The sequence below is a fragment of the Pinus tabuliformis genome, chromosome 7 (genome assembly GCF_031772625.1).
Source record: "Pinus tabuliformis cultivar Carrire ecotype Pingquan chromosome 7, CPIR1, whole genome shotgun sequence".
Taxonomy (NCBI): Eukaryota; Viridiplantae; Streptophyta; class Pinopsida; order Pinales; family Pinaceae; genus Pinus; species Pinus tabuliformis.
Window position 1 is genome coordinate 1431391265 of NC_142293.1, and position 7870 is coordinate 1431399134.

The 7870-nt window shown below is 38.7% G+C and overlaps 1 long non-coding RNA gene across 1 annotated transcript; it reads right to left on the reverse strand.

Annotated features, from left to right (window-relative positions):
• Window positions 1-245: 245 nt before the first annotated feature.
• LOC149253060 (uncharacterized) lies at window positions 246-1015 on the reverse strand. Its single transcript, XR_016266116.1, has 3 exons — window positions 948-1015; window positions 766-825; window positions 246-635 (listed from the first exon to the last, which is right to left on the reverse strand). It is a non-coding gene; the product is annotated as an uncharacterized LOC149253060 (long non-coding RNA).
• Between the last annotated feature and the right edge of the window lie 6855 nt (window positions 1016-7870).

Consider the following 7870-nt stretch of genomic DNA (forward strand, 5'->3'; position numbering starts at 1 on the left):
CTCTGTTTGCACAGAACTGCTGTGATAGCGGCCACTTAACTGCCGTCTACAGGCACGAGAGGTGGTGTGAATAGAGGGTTTCCATAAAACAAACCCTTGTTACTATTGTCAAACCCTCGACGGGGGTTATGCCGACTCTGTATTAGAGAAACGGCCGTAACTTAAATATATGAAACCCCATAAAAATCTGAAGAGCGAGTTCATATAAACATAGACAACCAGTAATTGATATAACCTAAACCAAATGGAAGAACACGTTTATCTCATTCAAAAGAAGAAGCTTATATACATATCAATATTATGATAACCAAAGAACCCGTAGGGTATGGCAACAGCCTATCTGTAAGATGTTCAGAGAGCCGAGGAAAAACCCTGGTCTCGGCATGCGTACATTACATCTTGACAAAAATCATTATGAACATTATAGACAGTAGAGAATGGGAAATAAACAATCTTTTGACTTAAATCAAGTTAAGTTAGTTCCGGCAAGGGTGGCCGTGAACTCTCCAAGTGAGATTTACAACTCGGAGCGGAAACCAAATACATATATCAAACTTGCATAACCAGATTAGATGCGGTTCCGGCATGAAAAGGCCTACCGCATATCTTAATCAGGTTTGGCCGAAGAGGGGAACCTGAGACAACAAGTGGGGGTTGTCATGAGGAAACCTCAGGCCGAGGAATCGAATCAAGCAAAAATCCGTATGTAAACCCTTACACTTCTGAATAAACAATGACTCTGCAAAGCCCATGTAGGAGAAATACCTGGAAATGTTCCGGATGCCCGAGCTACCTGGAGCGGTGTGGAGACCTAGGAACAAATACCTGCACATAACCAGAGCTCGAAGTTACACGAACATATAACCAGATTTGATACCCTGTGATATTGATACTGAACAAGTAGCAAATAACATATGTATTATAGTCTTGACTCGGCGGTCAGTTACCTGAGTTAACTGGACAGAACTGGTTTAAAGAGTAGGTAGGGAGCCGCGGAGCAGAATGAGCACATCGCTAAACCCTGGATTAACTATGAACCCTTAGATCCGTTCAGACGATCCTCACCGTTCATCAGAGATAGGAATTGGCGCGCAAACCTCAGCGTTCCCTCCAAGAGTTCACATGGGTCATGCACGGAGCCCGCCACCTGGCCAAGGTGGATGAGGCATTAAAGTCACTCTCACACCTGGCGTTCGGGTTGTATGAACGGTAAACCAATGGACATGACAGTTCATACGTTAATAATCACAATGCCCGTATATAATCGGAAGGAATCCATACGTTAATAAGTGGAAAACATATGTATAGTAACCATATTATATGTTGGTAATCAAGAGTTGAATTGTTACATGGCATAGATGTGAGTTACTCGAGTTTACATGCGTATATGAGGGTTATAAATCAATAGATTTATAATTAATTTTTTTTTTTATTTTGCATATTTCTCATGGAGTGTAACTTAGTACCCAATTAAATTTAAGAAAAGACGACAAAAAAATATAAAATTATATAATTAAATTTAAAAACAAATATGAATAAATGAGTGATAAATCATCTGTTTTTTTAGGCCAAGATTAAATGATCATTTAATTCAAAACAAATTTTAGAAAGCAAAAAAACTCATTAAAGTAAAAACTCATTAAAGTAAAAACAAATTTAGAAAAACGTGAAAATCTATAACTGAAAAATTGCCAGTTAAAAAAGCAATGAAACATTTTACTGACTGCTAAAAAAGCGTGGATACTATCCGTTGGCAGAAAAGCATCTAAAAGCGTGGATACTATCCGTTAGCAGAAAAGCATCCCAGAAGTTAACCGTTGCTAGATCTGAGTAATCCAATATCCGTTGAAAAGACGCGGAAGAACATATATATCAACTCTTTCTGCATGTACGTTCTGTTTACATTATTCATAAGATTAACTCTTCCTCCATCTCTGTTTTGTCTGGCATGCTTGTCTGGTTGTTTGTTACGGTAGGTAGCCTGCTTCTTTGTTCACTACACACAGAACCCTGGACTTCTGGTGGAGTAGATCAGAGGCAACCAAATCAATGATTAATGATCACTTCTCTTTTTTCCCTCTGATTTTCTGAGAACATCTTGATTTCTTCGGAAATAGTTCAGCGATTTTAGTTTATTCACGATCGGAGGCAACCGGCAACCAGATCATTGGGTGGAAAAGTTCAATGGTTGACGATCAATTCTCGGCAACCGGCAACCAGATCGTCGGGTGGAGAAGTTCAATGGTTGACGATCAATTCTCTTTTTGCCGTTTCAATTTCTGTGAAACCCTTCATTTCTTTGAAAATGGTTCAGCAATTTTAATTAGTCTGTTCATGTTTATCTAAAATTTAGTGTATAGCCTTTTGATTGCAAATATTTTAGATGCAAACTATCATATGTTGGGAGAACTGAATGGAGGAAGTAAGATTCAGAAAATGAAATCGAGTTACAGGTAGGTATGGATCCAATTGTTTTGCCACGGCCGCATGTATCTGCTCGTTTGAATTAATTCATCTTTAGATTAATAAAAGATTTACTCTAGCCTTTTCGTCTATTGTGTAAATTAATATTCTGTGTTGTTGTCTATGGTGTAAATTAATGTTATGTGTTAGTTTTATTGTTACCTTACCCATCTGCCTCTTTTTAAGAATTAAGAATAAAACCTATTAGTTTTATTGTTACCTTACCCATCAGCCTCTTTTTAGGAATTAACCTAGGCCTATTATTAACCTAGGTTTTACGAAATTTATGGATTTCTTTTAAATGTGAACCCACCTGTATTATCGAGTTACTGATCTTCATATACCAGTAATTTCGAATGAATCACTATGATTTGCTGAGCTTGGTTTGCGCGGGCAATGCTATCCTCAGCTTCTTGACAGCAAATTTCTGGATTTATTTGATACTTTGTCTACTGAGGGACATAACATGTAGTGATGACGGTGCCCGTTGGTCCCTCAAGAAGAGATGCAGTAGACATGTCGACTAGCTTCACGCCACTCACAACTTCCTACCTCACCCCCGCTCACCAGTAAAGAAAATGAGCATCGCCCTCGTTTCGAGCCGTCAGAAAATAGACGGAATATCAAATAAACTTAGAATTAGTCGAAATTACCGTCAAGAAGCTGAGGTCAGAACTCCCTTTGAATTTCGAATGAATCACTATTGAATTTCAAATGAATTAACAACGATTTCAAATGAATCACTATCACGATGTAGTTTTTTTTTTCTTTTTAAATAAAACATAAAAATAATATATTTTTGATTTTCATTATCAGTATTTTTTTTTAATTTATTATATAATAATTTCAGAAATTTAATGATGACAAAATTTAATTGTGCCCTGTGTATTAATTTCCTTTTTGCTATTGTTGCAATAGGTTTTTATTAGCACTTCTAATTCCATTGCTTTCACAGTTATATATATATATACACACACATAATGTTTTAATTTCACCGTCTTTTTCAGTAATTTAGTTGAGCCAGAATTTGTTACAACTGAATGATTGTATTTCCATCATGAAAATATTTTGAGTATCCTATAAAATAATAAATAGGATTTTTTTTCTTAATTAATATAGAAAGTTAGTTTTTTTATATTAATCTGCTTTTAGTTAAAAATAATCTTTTCTAGAAAAATAAAAAGAAAATTGTATTCTTTCAATAAAGTAAATTGTCTTTTTATAATTTCTTCAACATTCATATCCTTTATATGATTCTTCTTAGTTTTTATATATTTTAATGATGTAATATATGAATTTTATATTAGTGAATTTATCTTTTAAAGTGTTTATTTATTTTTATAAATTTATTATTTAATTACTTAATTGAACATATATATATATATATATATATATATATATATATATATATATATATAGGCTAGGCTAGGCTACGCTAGAGTAGGCTAGGTAGGCTAGGGTTGGCTAGGCTAGGATAGGCTAGGTAAGTTAGGGTAGGGTAGGCTAGAGTAGGCTAGGTAGGTTTCGCTAGGCTAGGTCGGCTTGGCTAGGCTAGGGTATGGTAGGTCAAGCTAGGCTAGGGTATGCTAGGTAGGTTAGGTAAGGCTAGGCTAGGATAGGCTAGGGTAGGCTAGGTTATGTTAGGGTAGTGTAGGCTAGGGAAGAGTAGCATAGGGTAAGCTAGGGTAGGCTAGGTGGGCTTGACTACGCTAAGGTATGGTAGGTCAAGCTAGGCTAGGGTAGGCTAGGTAGGTTAGGCTAGGCTAGGCTGGGTAGGGTAGGGTAGAGTAGGTTAGATTATGTTAGGGTAGTGTAGGGCAGGGAAGCGTAGCATAGGGTAAGCTAGGCTAGGCTATGCTAGGCTTGGTTAGGCAAACTAGGGTAGGCTAGTGTAGGTTAAGGTAGGTTAGGGTAGGCTAGGTATGCTACGTTAGGCTAGGGTAGGCTAGGTTGGGCTAGCCTAGTGTAGGCTACATAGGGTAGGGTAGGGTAGGGTAGGCCAAGGTAGGGTAGGCTATGGTAGGGTAGGAAAGGCTAGGGTATGCTAGTTAGGATAAGCTTGGGTAGGGTAGGATAGGCGAGGTTAGGTTAGGATAGGTTAGCATACGCTAGGATAGGTTAGGGTAGGTTGAGGTAGAATAGGCTAGGCTATGGCAGGGTAGGCTAGACTAGGGTAAGATAGGCTAATGTAGGCTAGGCTAGGGTCGGCTAGTGTAGGCTAGGGTAGTTTAGGCTAAGGTAGGCTAGGCTAGGCTAGGCTAGGCTAAGGTGGGCTAGGCTAGGCTAGGCTAAGGTAGGCTAGGCTAGGATAGGATGGCATAGGCTTGGCTTAGGTAGGCTAGGCTAGGATTAGGATAGGGTATGCTGAGGTAGGCTAGGGTAGGCTAGGGTAGGCTAGGTAAGCTTGGCTAGGTTAGGATATTCTTGACTAGTTAGGGTAGGCTACGCTAGGGTAGATAGGGTAGGGTAGGCTAGGGTTGGCTACATAGGGTAGCGTAGGCTAGTTAGGGTAGGCTAGGTTAGGTTAGGGTAGTGTAAGGTAGTCTAGCTAGGCTAGGTAGGGTAGGTTAGGGTAGGCTAGGTAGGCTAGGCTAGGCTAGGCTAGGGTAAGGTAGGCTAATCTAGGCTAGATAGGCTATGATAGGGTAGGCTAAGCTAGGCTAGGCTAGGCTAGGGCAGGCTAGGTTAGGCTAGGCTAGGGCAGGCTAGGTTAGGCTAGGTAGCCTACGGTAGGTTAGGGTAGGCTAGGTTGGGCTAGGCCAGTGTGAGCTATGTAGCGTAGGGTAGTGAAGGGTAGGTCAAGGTAGGCTAGGGTAGGGTAGGCTATGTTAGGGTAGGAAAGGCTAGGGTAGGCTAGTTAGGATAATCTTGGGCACGGTAAGATAGGTGAGGCTAGGTTAGGTTAGGTTAGCATATGCTAGGCTAGGGTATGATAGGCTAGGATAGGGTAGGATAGCAGGCTAGGGTATCCTAGGCTAGCTTAGGCTAGGATAGGGTAGGGTAGTTTAGGCTAGGATAGGTTAGGCTAGGCTAGGCTAGGCTGAGGTAGGATAGGCTATGATAGGATGGGATAGGCTTGGATTAGTGAGGCTAGGATAGGATTAGGATAAGGTATGTTGCGGTAGACTAGGGTAGGCTAGGTTATGCTAGGGTAGGCTAGGTAGGCTAGGGCAGGCTAGGTTATGCTAGGGTAGGCTAGGTAGGCTAGGGCAGGCTAGGTTTTGCTAGGCTAGGTAGGGTAAGGTAGGGTAGGGTAGAAAACCTAGCCTTGTTAAGCTAGGCAAGGTTAGGGTATGCTAGGCTAGGTAGGCTAGGCTAGGCTAGGCTAGTCTAGATAGGGTAGGATAGGCTAGGTTGGCTACGTAGGGTATCGTAGGCTAGGTAGGGTAGGCTAGGTTAGGTTAGGATAGTGTAAGAATTTCCATTGAAGTCACTAAAATTTTTCCCATTTACTTCTTTTAGGCATTTCGACTGTTTTGTGACACAAGAGGTTTATTAAAAGTTTTTTTTTTCCAAAATAACAAATTCAAAATTTACCATTGGATGAAATAGGTTTATTCAAAGTTTTTTTCCAAAATGACAAATTCAAAATTTACCATTGGATGAAATAGTTTAAACCAGAGCTACTAAATAAATATATCAATAGGGATAGTCGTTGACATAGCAACTTTACACTATTTAGGATAGTCACTGACATAGAAACTTTACACTATTTACACTACTTGATAGGAGAGCACTGGATTCTGTTGAGAAATGATTAAATAATTCTTTTAGCTAACATAACAACTTTGATACACTATTCATAGGTACCATGGTTTACTGTCATCCATTATAGAGGAGCCTATTTTCCTTTCCCACATATCCTGCCCTGCCTTTGTAGCATGTGATGTTCTCTATTTTGATTAAGTTAGGATCCTAGAGAATTCTCAATCCATTGAGGAGTCCTCTGGATGGTATCACTATTACTTTACATGTGTTCTGACTTATCTTCTCAATAGAGAATGATTGTTTTCTTGTCACACTTTGTTTCTTGTAGTTCAACACCATAGTGGGTTTTTCCTCATTGATTAATATCTTTAACATATGATGTTTTCTAGGTGTGTTGAGACCTCGTATATTTAAATAAAGAACAATCATCGGTAACTTAGGATGAGAAGGGAGGTACTTATCTTGTAGGTTAATGGCCTATTATCATTCTACTAAGAGTCTTTTTACTTTATCTAATTTCTATTTTGTATATTTTCATATTCCATTGTTCTCTCGTGCATTCATTTATCTTAATTTGATATTTGAGAGAGGTCATAATACCTAGTCCTTTAACTTCATTAGATTTTTATGATGACTTAACAAATTTGATGTTTCTTCCCAGATATTTCTTTTTTCAGCTACTAGAATTATTGAAATTATATATTTTTCAAGTTATATTCTCCATGATCCAGTAAGAGGATTAGGATGTCAATCTACATCATTTAGGTATCCCTTTCTATTTTATGTGATTGTTCCTTAGACTCTTGAAGTTCCTATTCCTTCTTCTCAAGTTTTTTTTCCTTTTGGAGTTGTGTGGGGTTTATTTTGGTGAAAAATAAGGGCTCTACTCATAGTCCAAGCTTTGCACTAAAATGGAATGTACTCATAGTCCAAGGTTTGGATCCATTCTATATCTTGGTAGCATATGTTGATAGACCCACGGAGCACTCCATTCACATTCACATACACACAAATATGAACATATGAGGTGTAGTCATCCATTATAGTGAGTTATGAAACTTTAACAAAGGAACTTAGGGTGTTTTAGACATCTTCAATAGTTTCTTGTTCGTAGAATTCCAAAGGTAATACATTTTGTTACAAATAGAGACTTTAATTAATGTTTCTTTATTAGGACTAAATCATATTTTTGAGTGTCTCATATGTAGACTAGTTGAATTGGAAAAAATAGCATCCTCTAAAAATATGGTCATTGTCTTCCACATAGGTGAAGAAACCCTTGGAGCCTAGTTTGATATCACTTTTCCTTTCATTTTGCATGTAGTATTGACATATAATGTGAGGTATTTTCAAGAGGGCCAAATCACCATGAATTTTACAACAACTATGTGGTCCTTTTATTAGATGTGGTTACCCACATTTGGAGATGTGCCATCATACTTTAGGTTCTCCTTCACTTTGGTTTACATGCCCCTAGCATGATGAAAGGGAGAGTCCCTTGTAACCAGATGGAAGTTGCTACGGTGAAGCAGGACAGTTATCCAACTCCTTTTTGGCTTCGTCCAGATAGGACAAGGGTGAATGGGGTGATTCCCTTTACATAACCTACAGGGAAACTTAACTTTACCACTAGATGCATGCCCCCCAAGCTTCATTACATTCACCTAAGTAGACTACTCATAGCTATCAGGTGGATGGA